At 38.4% G+C, this 13,226-nt stretch overlaps 1 protein-coding gene across 19 annotated transcripts in view; it reads right to left on the bottom strand.

Moving 5' to 3' along the window:
* The window catches only part of NRXN1 (neurexin 1), a 675,655-nt gene that overhangs the window by 341,795 nt on the left and 320,634 nt on the right, over window positions 1-13,226 (bottom strand). The window lies entirely within an intron of this gene.

The following is a 13,226-nucleotide window of genomic DNA, read 5'->3' as shown; positions in this document are numbered from 1 at the left end:
TTGTTCAATATGATTGTTCAAATAATTGTTATACAATTTGTTCATATAATTGTTTGATATTCAGGGAAGCTGACCACAGACCATGCCAGTGATGGACACAGCACAGTGAGATGAAAAGCAATAAGTGAAGCACCAAGAGCCACCCAAAGCCCTGTATCCAGAATCATCCATTCAGTAGTACATCATGAAATAAAACATTGAGGGACACATGAAAGGAAAAACTTAAAGATACCACTGTTAATCAGCAAAATGACCAATTATCCCACTGAAACTCATGTTGGAGCAAGGGGATTTAGATGCCTTTAAAACAGCAAAACAAAAGAATGGAATTTTGCTGCTGAAATCATTCTAATGACAGACACCTATAACAAACAGCTTGCTCTGATGAACCTCAGGCAAGTTACTTGGACTGAAAACCAGTGATTTTCTCCCTTCAAGTCATTCCTAGCTCTGTGACAGACTTACTGTGAAAGGACATAACTATAACTTTCCTCTTCAGTACCGAGGGGAGGATGCTTTTCTGTTTTAAAACAATTCAAGCTCTACATTTCTTTCACGTGTTGGGTGTGTCTGGCAAACAGAACAGTCACCTTTCAATCCAACATAACCAGAAGAACCTTTCTAAGTGTGCCTCAAGTGTCAGGCTGCAGGTTTAAGCAGGTGCTTTCCATACCTGCTGCTGAGGACATGCTGCAGAATAGAACCTGGCTGCTGCTTGGCCAGAGAAGGGAAGCAGGAACAGCACAGTCTCCATTTAGGCATTAAATCCTCCTTGATGATGTATTTTTTTGCTAGCACAAATTTTCAGCAGTTTATCTGGATATAGATCCTAATCTACATTGTGCTTTCCTGAGCAACCCCCAGTCTGGCTGATTTTGGAGCCTAGGCCACAAGACCAGAAACACTAGAGTGTTTCTGCATCAGCTCAAATGCAAAATTGTTGATTTCCTATGTGTTTGGTGAGTTTTGTAGGTTTTACAAGGACACAACTCAAAATGTACTATTGCCACTACCCCATGTGGCTAGTTTTAATCTCCCCCTGATTGGTGTAAATCACAAATACACCTTTTACTGGTTCTCCTGGCATATTTCTTGTTTGAGAGGGACTGCAATTTAGTGAAGTTTGTAATGGTTAGCAGTTTACCTGCAAGGAAATAGCCTGAAACAAATAAATGTCTGTAAGACTGAGAAAAATCTTTAGTTACGACATGTCATTCCTAAAATTCAACTGCATTGGAATTAGTGAAATAGAGAAAAGAGAACATGCTTAGGGGAATGCTTATTAACACATAGAATTAATAAACAAACCAACCAAAAGTCTTAGCCATCTTCTTTGTAGCATCATACACTAAGACACCTCAAGCTTTATCCATTCTTTGTAGATAATTTGGAAAATAAGATCTTGCTTTCCTCTAGAGTTCTGAGGTACAATGTAAATCTCACAAGCATGAGATTAAATGTAACAGATTAAAATATGCTGATCCATCTGGTCCCACAAAGGGGATCTAAGTCATTCACAGCAGAAAGATTCCTGTGTTTTTCAATCTGTTGTACTGAAAACAAAGTTAAAACACTTGTGTCACAATAAAGGTTCTCCATCTTTTTCTCAGGCAGAACATCTAGAAAGCAAAACCTTTCCAGGTTTCCTGAAGCTTTGTGCCTTCAGTCACTGCCAGCTCGGAACAGAGAGATAATTCATCTCAACTGATCCCAATAGACTTAAAAGAGGAAAACCATTCCAGGGAATAGTATTAAGAAAATCGCTTCTGTGATAAAAAAATTAAACTTGATCTTGAAGACATGTGTAACCTCTTTTAAAAATATACTGTCCAAGCAACATTTTTTGTTCTGTGATTAGTAACATCTTTAAAACCACAACCTTTCAGAGTGATCCCCTGCTAATTCCTGATATCCATCTCTCAAACCTATTGAGATTGCTACATACAGTCATGCAGTAGCTGCTAGTTATGATGGATGGCTAGCAGAAGCCCAGGTCAGTGTGCCAACATGTAAGCTGGAACCCAGGGTATTTGCTCCTGAAAATATACACTGGAATATTGCCAATTAGGTATCATATGCAGTGAAGTGCAATATATTGAGTCTAAATAAGCTGCATCCCTACAGTTTACTTACAGTACTTTAAGTGCTGATAATTGGCCTGCTCATTTTATAAAGATAAAATTTTTACAAAAAGATGTTTTGAGTAATATTTCAATTTTGTTGATGTTCAAAATAACTGAGTTCTACTTTTAAAAATCAAATGAGCATGTAATGCACACCTAATACACAAATACATATCTTATGTATTCAGTAGCTATCCTGACTGTTATACTTCACCTTTTATAAAGTACATAGAAGTATTTTTATGACTATGAGTTAATCGTCCCATATTTAATATCAAATGTTTAATACTATCTTTGAGTTTGCTGATGCTGGCATGAAAAGCACTTTATCTCAGACACAAAATTTTGCTAAGGGATAAACTCTGGATTAAAAATTCAGATTTTTCTTTTTGTTTTAAAGTTCATTAATATTTTTCACTTGGTAATTTTTCCTGCCATCACAAAATTTTTGCATTGATACTTCATTTCAGTTAATCACATGTTACTTCCATGTTCATCTCAATGAAGAAGTAATTTCCAACAAAACTCAATCCATTAGACTTTCAGACAAGACAGGATTGCAGAAAATCTAGTTAATTAAATTTTATCTCAAGTACGTAATGGCAGAGATTCAGAAAAAATAAAAGATTGTCCCTGTTCCCACTAAAAGAGATCAGGGGAATCAAAATAGTGCAATACAAATTCCCAGGTTTTCTCTTTCTCACTTCTTATGTAAGTACAGCTTCACTGCTGGAAATTTTACAGAGCAAATCCCTTGTTGTGTAGCTGCCTACTTACTTACAGGTGAGAATTACATGCAAGTTATTTCATGAAGTAAGGTACCACACTTCATCAGATCAATAGTACAAGACTATGACACCGTGTAAACTGGCTGGAACCTAAATGCAACACTAATGATGCACTGCTACCCATGAAATGTGTAACCATAGTTTCTGGAATTAAAGTTCTGCTGTTGCCTTCCTTGTACACGTTCTCTTCTAAGTTTGATTTTTAAATGTATTCCTGTAAAAGTGTCTTTTTTCTCATAGTAATCCTGATTTTTTTTTTTTTTTATTTTAGAAAGGAAAATAGCCAATTTACATAAAATAGCTGTCAGTTGTCATAGGCTAAGTTGCAGGTACTAAAGAAATAGGTGAGGTAATAAAGTGATCCAAGATTGCCTTCTGATCACTGGAAAAACTTCAAATAAAGCCGTTTATTTGAGAGCAGATCTCACAACTCTCTTGTATTAGGAGTCAGTGCACAGATTTTTGTTTGTTTGTTTTTTCTTGAAGTGGGGGGATTGTTTCTTCTTTTTGTTTTTGTTTTTCTGAGAAAAAAAAAAAAGTGTGCTGCAGGCATGTTCTCACTGGCAAGTTCATGGCAGGCCAGAGGAATCAGCTGGAAAGCTGCACTTTCAGAGCTAGACCTGCTCATGGCAATGATGGTACTGCTCAGTTATGCCATAAGATAAAGAGATTTTAGTGGGTTTAATCTACATCTTTTACAGGTACTGCAGATCTTCAGTTATTGCAACGATCTTTCCTATTTACACCTCTTTATCTCTTTTCTGACTTAGAGCTGATCTGTGCTTTAATAACAAGTAAATTTAACACAGAAAAAAAATGCTAGCTAATAAATTAACCCAAGTTCTCAATGTATTCATTATTGGAATCACACTTATGCAAAAGCACACAGAACACCACACAACAGTGAGTCACACACAACTGTTGGTAAAACAAATGCCAAGTCCTCCTGTAATAGCTCATCTTTTTTTATCCCAAGCCTCTGCGCTTCTTCAAAATACGAACTTTGCAAATGCTAAGCCAAAGAAATGTAAAACAAAGATTGAAGATGCTGTTCTATTTTCTGACTAACTAAGAGAAGCCATTAAGAGTTATTATCTGGTGCTAGTGACATTGCTGACAGGTCTCTTCATAGACTTTTCTCCTTTTATCCATCCCTGAGAAGTCTTACATGGTATATGCTGGTGGGCAGAAACTATTAACTTCATTTAACAGCTACCATTGTCTTCAAACATAAGTAGAGAGGGAATTGTTATCCATGTGTTTGTGATGGTAACAACGTAAGAATACTGCTCAGGTGTGACTGGTGCACCTGGACCCCTTAACCAAACCAGCAGCAGTTTGGTACAGGAGATTTGTGACATCAGGGAATTAGTTTAGCCAGGGTATATTTAGTTCTTTATTCTCCTAAATCTGTGTGCATTCTGCACGTATCTAGTGCTTATTTATTGAACACCTTTGCTGATAAGAAATGAAAATCATTCATTCAAATATGGTTCCATGTATGACTGAAAAAAAAAAAAATAAGGAGGAAATACAAAAGTGGAAGGAATTCTGTCTTGACTTTTTTAATAATCCATAAAAACAATATCTCTGGAATATTTTTATATGCCTGAACGAAAGCATCTTCAAATCCATCATTCTCTCCAGGAGCAGACATTCTCTCCCCCAATCTCTTGTTGTGCTATGGGTTTTAAAAGTACTTTTTGCTATTCTCCTAATTTCTCTTTCATTTTGGAAGTTGCTTTGTCATGTTTCTAACATCACATTGTACTAAATCACTACCATGGCAAGGAATGAGACTGTTTCTGTGGTGTACTAGAGAGGTGATACTCCCCAGGAACAAGATGGATAGCCCTGGCATACCCTGGTGGATTCTGAAAACACAGCAGGCATCTCCACAATTCCTTTATATGACACATGAAAATACAAAGGAACATCTGGCTGTGGCGAAGCCAAGGTGTCAGGCACACTTTTCCCCAAATATGCTATTTCAAAATGATCAAGCATAAAACAGCTTCTTCCCTCAGGCAGGCAAAAACAAAGGAGGACTGCAAAGACTGAGAAATGCCATGGGGAAAGTCTAATCTCGAAACAAAAAAAGTGTTCACTTTATTCCAGTCCCTCCTAAAACAGATGAGCTGCTGTTACCAGATCAATAGAAATCGCTTAGTAGGATCTTAACAATTGCACTACAAAGTACATGGTGGAACTCATCCTAAGACAACCCACACAATCCCAACTCATGGTATTTTTAAGGCAACTGAATGGTGAAAAGCAGTTACTCTACACAAGCTGAATATGAACTGACTAAAAGAACAGCCACCGTCCCGGTCGCGAGTCAAGGGCTGTTGTCTCAAATGAAAATTTTCAGGTAGGCATTCAGGTGTCTTTGATGTTCACTGAAATACGGGAGCCTACTTGGCCTTGACGACCTTCTCACCTCCCCAGTGTACAAATTCACCCACCTTTTGTACATTGTGCAATAGGCAGAGCACAGTGGAGATTTTTCTTTCAAATTTCAGCACACGTTGTAGAAAAGGAACTGGGCCTGAATAGTAGATGAGTGGTCATTCTAGAGTGTCTCCTCATCTTCATCAACCCTGAGTTAAACATTTGCTCTTTGTTCCATATCAAAAAAAATGTTTCATCCTTAAAAAAAACGTTGATGAAACATAATTGCTCTTTTTTTTTTCATAAACCAAGAAGCCCACTGTGATCATATCCCATTAATAAACTGAAGAACGGTTGACAAAGGCTTAAATGCTGCATCCACACAGCTTCTGCAGCACATACGCTCCAGCATATGGCTTTTCAAACCCCCTTTGCAGCAGAGAATATGCACTTTGCTGTGCATTCACAGGCCTGCTTGGTGCTAGAGCAAATCATGACTGAATTTTGTCTACCACTTGCAAGGAAGGGCACTTGAGGGAAGACATGAAAATGTAAACTCAGTGTTTTATGTCCACTTACTCACTTCAGAGATCCATTCTGTAGCTTCAGTATTGATTTGTGGTTGGTGTCTTTTTTGTTTTTGATGTGATTTTTTTTTTTTTTTTTAAGAAAAATAGTCTTTTCAAATATTTTTTCCTACTGGAGTGATGAATTCTATCACTTTTAGACCCTCTGTCACCTAAGGAGGGAAAGGGTGGCTAGTTTACATGTCCAGGCTCTGTTGAGTTATCTGTCCTTTCAAATATTTCAGGCAAGAGGCTGTTTGATGATGTGACAGGTGGTGGCTTTCATCTTTCATATTCCCTATACTGATAACCAAACAAGGCAAAATGTTTACAGGCAAATAAAAAGAAAAAAAATTTAAACAATTTCTAGGTTAGCAAGTCACTCTTTTGGGAAGGAATATAGAAACTGATCTTTTCACCCCAATTCTACACTGCTTTCAGTATCTTGCCTGAATACCCCATTAAATGTATCAGGAAAAAAAAAAAAAAACAAACCTAAAAAGAAAAGAAATCACCAGCACTGAAATGCTGACATTGTGGCTTTTCTTCAGGCACCCTTATTGGCACATAGTACATTTTGTAGTTATTTGTCAAGAGAATTAAACTTTGAAGATATTTCTTCCCTTGAGTGATACTTGACTGTTCTGTTTTACAATTTCATAGCATTGCCCCGTAGTGCACACTGACAGAAAAAAAAACAAAACAAAAAAAAAGACAAGGAGAATTAAGAGGTACCAGAAGAAATTTACAGTTGATGGGTGCAGGATCTTACAGTTTTCACTTGCCACCAATTTCCATGGCAATCCACAGTGGAGGTACATGCGCTGCTCCACATCCAATCTCCTGATTCCATCACATAACTACATTGAAGACTTTCCTCACTTCCACAAATATTCTTCTGCCAAGAAACTTTTCCTTATGCTCTACTGGATGTGCTGTCCACTTCTGCATGCACCTCTTGGTGCTCAGATTTAATTTTTATTACAATTTTTGACTCAGTTTAGTGCTCCTTAAGGATGACACAAATGTGCCTGTGTTTCACAGGCAGGTAAAGCTGTGTCATAGGAAGCACTGAATCGTGAGAAACAGAAACAACACAACAACATCCTCAGGAGATAAGTATTGGATAGACAAAAGGAGATATTCAAAAAGTAAGTGTTCACATCTGAAGATTTCTTCAGGTTAAAATCCACCATTTACCCATCAATTTTGTTCTCAAAAAATGCTTTTTTTTCCTCACAAGAAACAGTTACACAAAAACATTTAATGTTTTCCTGACAACAAAAATCCTCAGATTCCCAGCTGCTCTATTTCTCTCTGCTTGTTTCTACCCCCACGAAAGACTAGATGGAGAGCACTGGCATTGGAAAAGATTAAACAGATGTAAAACCAAAGCAGTCTGCTTGTGCAATAGACTGTGAGGAAAGTTGGTGATGCATGTTAAATGGTAAATGATAAAATCTAATTGCCATATAAATGTGCGTGGCAATCCATCTCCCACATAATCAATGCTAGGCCAATTACTCTGTATGAGGGGGATGGCTGTGGTGGAGAGGTGAGGCATTCAAGCACATCAGATGTCCTTCATCTCTTTCCTGTTCTAACCACTTCTGGAGATTGTATACACCTCAGAAATAGACAAAATCTAACGAAGCTGGCATTTGCATGGCACAGTATATTCAGATCTCCTTTCCTCCTGCTATAATTTTTTACTCTCTGCTTTATCACCCAGCACATGCTCTTAGCAGAGCTTGCTTTCAAAATAATGAGGAATTCCTCTTTCCAACAGACCTACTAGACCTCAGAGATCATCTAGAAAACTCTTCCTTTGGCTAGTGCTCCACAGAAAGCTACCGAACAGCTGAGATGCTAAACGTTCTCATTTTGAATGTAGGCTTGCAGAAAGTAATTTTTATATGATATTACATTTCATCAAGACAATCACATTCAGACTCTGAGGATATTCCACTAAGCTGCCCTTTTGCAAAAAGGATGGCTCAGTTGAAATACCAGGGTTAATGAGGGTTCACAGCAGCACATTTTAAAGCAAATTTAGGATGTGCTTCTTCACTCTGTGTATCTATGGGGGGGCTAGGATGCAGTGGATGCATATTTAAACTAAATATACAGGGGTTTTGGTAAGTTTTAAGAGCATCTATGCTTTCTGTATTATTCTTAACAACTTTTACTTGGTGTTCCAGAAAGGCTTGAATGAAATTCCACAATTACCAGCAGTAATAACCTGCATGTCAAACATCTGTAGGAATGAAGGCAAATCTATCCAGTTATATATGTACAAAAGACAGAAGAACAGGGGAGAAGAGGCAGAAAACAAAAACCCTTCTCACCACGTACTGATCTTACAGATTATTGCATTGTTGTTGACTTCACAGTGCAAGCTCTAGAATATCTTTAATTAATCTAGAACTACTGAAATACATTTTCAATTTTTTACCCCATCTTATAATTTTGTCAATTTGGATACAATTTCTGAAGGTTTAGTACTATCACAATTATTTTTACAGCCTGGTAGACAACATTGATTTTTGAAAGCACATGTAAAAAAATTACAAAAAAGGAGGATAAAGGATTTCAACCATTAGATAAGGTTGTCCAATGGCCTATTGTTATCTGCTCCTAGAACTTTGTTACATAGGAAGTTCCAAAGAAGAGTTCTCTGTTTCAAGGCCCTTGTTTTTTCCTCTGTACAGAGTTTGCTTTTCTATGCTATCAGGAATACAACAGCTGCATTTGCCATTGTCTACTCCAATAGGTCACACTGGGGAGATCTATTTGCTGTTGACAGTATCTGGAACTCTGTATTTGGAACAGAACATTATTTCTGCATGAAGAATTCACAGCCCACTGGCAAGGTCATTGCATTTAGCTCAAGCATGATTATTTGAGAATTTTAAGCATTAATACTTAGTCATTTGTACAATGTTTCCATGCTTCTTAAAACTTTGTTTCTCTAGTAATAAAAATCTAAAGGATTACTGCTGTTGATGGAGACCTTGCAATGTAGAGAAAAATCATACAATGAGGCAACAATAATAACTGCCTCAGTATAAAACAACAGAGAGAATTATTACATGAAATTGAAACAATTTCAATTTCCACTGCTGAAACAGGAATTCCTTGTTATGATCAAGAATAATTTAGCTCAGCATGAATAACCAACTTTGACAGGGAAATGAAATATCAATAGATTAAGGGACTATTACAAATCATCAATGAATATGCCAGGCTAGTGGATCTATTGATAATTTAGTTAATTGAATTCAAAGTTTACAAGGATGAATTAATTGCCAAGCAAATATTTATGCACATTGAAGAGCTATAATTTGGTGTATTTGTAAAACCACTGAGGTGATACCAGAAATTAATATAACTACTTTTCTTTCAGGTCCTTCAGTCCAGTCTGTTTTCACAGTATTGGACAAAACAGCAAACAAAAAAAACAAACATGGATAGAAGCAGCAGCCCTATCTGAAAAGAATAAAGGAAGCCAGGGGCCAGTGAAGAGATAGAGAAATAAAACAGACAACAAGAGATCTAGACAGGTTATTTAATCCAAGTAGGCTGATTCTGATGTGTGCTCTAATATGAAAAGCATTTTTTGAGGATGCTGTGATATATCAGCACAGGACTAACATATGACTTACAATGGCTCTCAAAGTGACATTTAGGAAGGCCATATGAAAGATGATGACAGTGAGACAAGTTGAAATAATGAATGTCAGTTCAAAAAAGCCGGTCTTGACATATGAAATGATGCACAGGCAGCAAAAGTTAACCCATAAATGTTGAGCTGTGTAGGATTTTTTTTCCAGAATGGTGATTTCCTCCTAAAAACTATATAGTTAGTCCAATATCAAAATTAAGATGACTGCAGATCACCTTAGAGGAGGCAGCATATCTGTGAATATATCTTGTGACCTGGAAAATTTAAAATTGTATTGAATACTGAAGTAAAGAAACTATCAACTCATATAAAAGTTTATAACCACTTATTGTTCAGTCTAAAATAACTGCAGCAGTCTTTACCTACTCGTTTGGTAACAGTACAATATCTCAACTTCTCATTTCAATTTATAAACTATTAAAATGCTAAAATATTTTAATTTTCTGATGGGTATTCCAAGAGAATTATGATTGGTTTTTTGCAGATTTTTTTTATGCCTGCTGTTTAAAAAACTGTGTGAAAGCTTTGGGGATTAAAATACTGCCTATATGTGTAGGAGAGAAGCAAGAGGAAGATTAAACCCTAGTAGGTAAGTGGATATAAAGTGTGCTTGAGGATGTCCTCCTCCTCGGAAGCAGATCATGCATCTTCAAACACTTATAAAATAAAATAACTTCTCACAGAACTACACTTTCCCATACCACAGAGAAAAAAATGTGGAGAGGGAAGAGACATTATAGACATGGCAAAAATCACAGTCTGAGAAAGGAAGACAACATTTTTTTGGCAACAGAAAGGAACAAGGATCACAAATGGTTTATGTTGGAAGGGACCTTAAAGATTATTCAGTTCCAACCCCTTTGCAGTGGGCAGGGACACCTTTCACTAGACAAGGTTGCTCAGAGGTCCATCGAGCCTTGCCTTAAACACTTCTGGGGATGGGGCACTCACAACTGCTCTGGGCAACCTGTGCCAGTACCTTAACACCCTCACAGGAAAGAGTTTCTTCCCAATATCTAACCTAAATCTACTCTTTCACTCTGAAGCCATTCCCCCTTACTCTGTCACTACAGATGCTTGTAAAAAGTCGCTCTCCAGCTTTCTTCCAGGCTTCCTTCAGGAACTGGAAGCCAACATTTGGTAGCCCCAAAGCCTTCTCCTTTCCAGACTGAACAATCCCAACCCTCTCAGCCTTTTCTCATAGGAAAGGTGTTCAATCCCTCAGATCATCTTGGTGGCCTCCTCTGCACTGGTGCCAAGGGTCCTTGTCCTCCATGTGCTGGGAGCCCAGCTCTGGATGCATTATTCCAGGTGGGGTCTCAGTGGGACAGAGCAGAGGGGCAGAATCCCCTCCCTCCCCTGCTGCCCACGGTGCTCCTGCTGCAGCCCAGGACACGTTTGGCTCTCTGGGCTCCCAGCACACATGGCCAGGTCATGCCCAGCCTCTTACCCACCAGCAACCTCAAGTTCTTTGGGGCAGGGCTGCTCTCCATCTCTTCATCCCCCAGCCTATGCTGACACTGGGGGTTGCCCCATCCCAGGTGCAGCACCTGCTTTTGGTCTTATTAAACCTCATGAGAGCAAAATAGGTCCACTTCTCCAGCTTGTCCAGGCCCCTCTGGATGACATCCTGTCCTCAGGTGTGTCAACTACACCACTCAGCTTGCTGTCATCAACAAATCTGCTGAGGGTGAACTCAAACGTTCTTCAATGAAGGTATTAAATTTAATAACACTGGTACCAACAGGGACCCCTGAGAGATACCACTTGTCAGTGATGTTCATCAGGACTTTGAGTTGTTGACCACCACTGGATGCAAGTGTCCAACCACTTTCTTATCCATTTAAAAATCCATTAATTTAATCCAGCTCCCTCTAGGTTGGGGAAATGATGCTGTAGGTGACCACAGGCTTTGGTCTTTGCTGTGGTGTCAAAGGCTTTACAGAAGTCCAGATAAATGACATCTGTAATCTTTCCCCTGTCCCATAATACAGTCACTCCATCAAAGAAGTCAGATTCCATTTTCTCTTGTTTCTCTGTGCCCTTTGAGGCTACTCAGACCCCTCAGAACATCGGAGCACAGCATCAAGTACAACAAGCAAGAATTCCCCTCCACCCAGCTCTTTCAGGCCTTGAAAGAGTTGCAGCCATGCCAAGCATCTGAGCCATCCTGAGATCAGGACAGGCAGTCTGCTCATGAAATACATGAAAGGAAATTTGCTGTGTTACTGTGTTGGCAGGCTTGATCTGCACTACTTTTGCTGTTCAGATTCATTTATCTTTTCGGGTTATCTGCTAGAACTGCACCTCAGCACACTTTGCTAATTTTCTCTGCAAGGAAAAATAACACAGTTCTTGGAATCCAAACACAGAATTATTTTCACTCATTTATTTGTCTCCAATTTATAATTTACCCATCTAATTACAGCAATAATTAGGCTGCAGGATATAATATACATGTTTCCACAGGTAGCTGCTGAAATTGTACCAGAGGTTATGCAGGGAACCAACGTGTGTGATAATGAACTTTCTGTGTTATATAGCCAAATCCCACACCCAAAAGGAAACATATATTGGAAATTCTCTCCCATACTTTTATGGCAGCTGCCTGTTCTCCCAGACAACTTCCATGCTGTGCAGGCTCAACAACACAATCTGTGTCTTATCTTCTCACTGAATTCACTGTGTATTTGCAAAAACCCACATATAGTGTATTTCTTTTTCTAGGATCAGCTTGAATTTCAAAATCAGAAGTCTGGTAACTCAACAATTACTCAGAATGGCTGCAGGTTTCATACTATCTGCACACATATTTTATCTAATGATAACTGGTTAAGCAGAACTATTGATACGAGTAGCAGGAAGTGTGATTTTGCATTTGCTTTGTTGCTAAGGCTAAGAAAGCACAGGACTGTAACTATTTATATCAGGAAAGTATATGAAGTGCTTATAGCACAACAGAAACACATCATTGCAAGAAACACAGATGTAAAATAGAAAAAAAAGCAACGATGGTAGATCATTTCTGCTAAACACAAACGAAGGAAAAGCAATAATGAAAGGAAATTTTTTCTCCCTTTTAGTCAGCTTGAATACCCTTCCCAAATCCAACCAAAATTCTCAAGATATATATGGTGCCATATTTAAGGGAAGCTGACTGAGCAAAGTGTAGTATAATAAATTTAAAACAATAAAATAAAATGAGGCTTATTAATATGAGAAGACAGAGGTTGAGGACTTGTGTATGCTAGACCAGTTTTAGAGAGGTGCTTGCTATATATTCCTGCACTGAACACAGGCTTGTTATTCTTTCACTGTCCACATCCCCTGGGTGGTGAATTACAGAAAATCATCTAACACAATTCACCTTACTCGCTTCAAATCTCAGTATGTTTTTTGGTTGTTTTTTTTTCGTGCTCCTCATTTCCTTGATTTTTATTTTTTTTTTCCCCCGTTCCCCCAGAGGAATTCAAGGTTAGAAAACGCGGCAGCTATGGATTCAGTTTTACTTCAAAAGCGTAAGGCGAAAGTAGCATTTCCAAAGTGCCGCACACAAAGGGATGTTGGATTTTTCGGGCTGTCCTCGCTGCTGAGCCTCCCGTTCCTCGGGCAGTTCGGTGAGATCACAGCGCTCTCTAGTGCCTTCAGCCAGCACATGGAGAGAACCTCATCC

This window comes from Pseudopodoces humilis, chromosome 3 (genome assembly GCF_049639895.1).
Source record: "Pseudopodoces humilis isolate 2021_Gansu_Grassland_sample_001 chromosome 3, ASM4963989v1, whole genome shotgun sequence".
NCBI classification, from domain to species: Eukaryota; Metazoa; Chordata; class Aves; order Passeriformes; family Paridae; genus Pseudopodoces; species Pseudopodoces humilis.
This window is presented reverse-complemented; position numbering and strand designations above follow the sequence as displayed.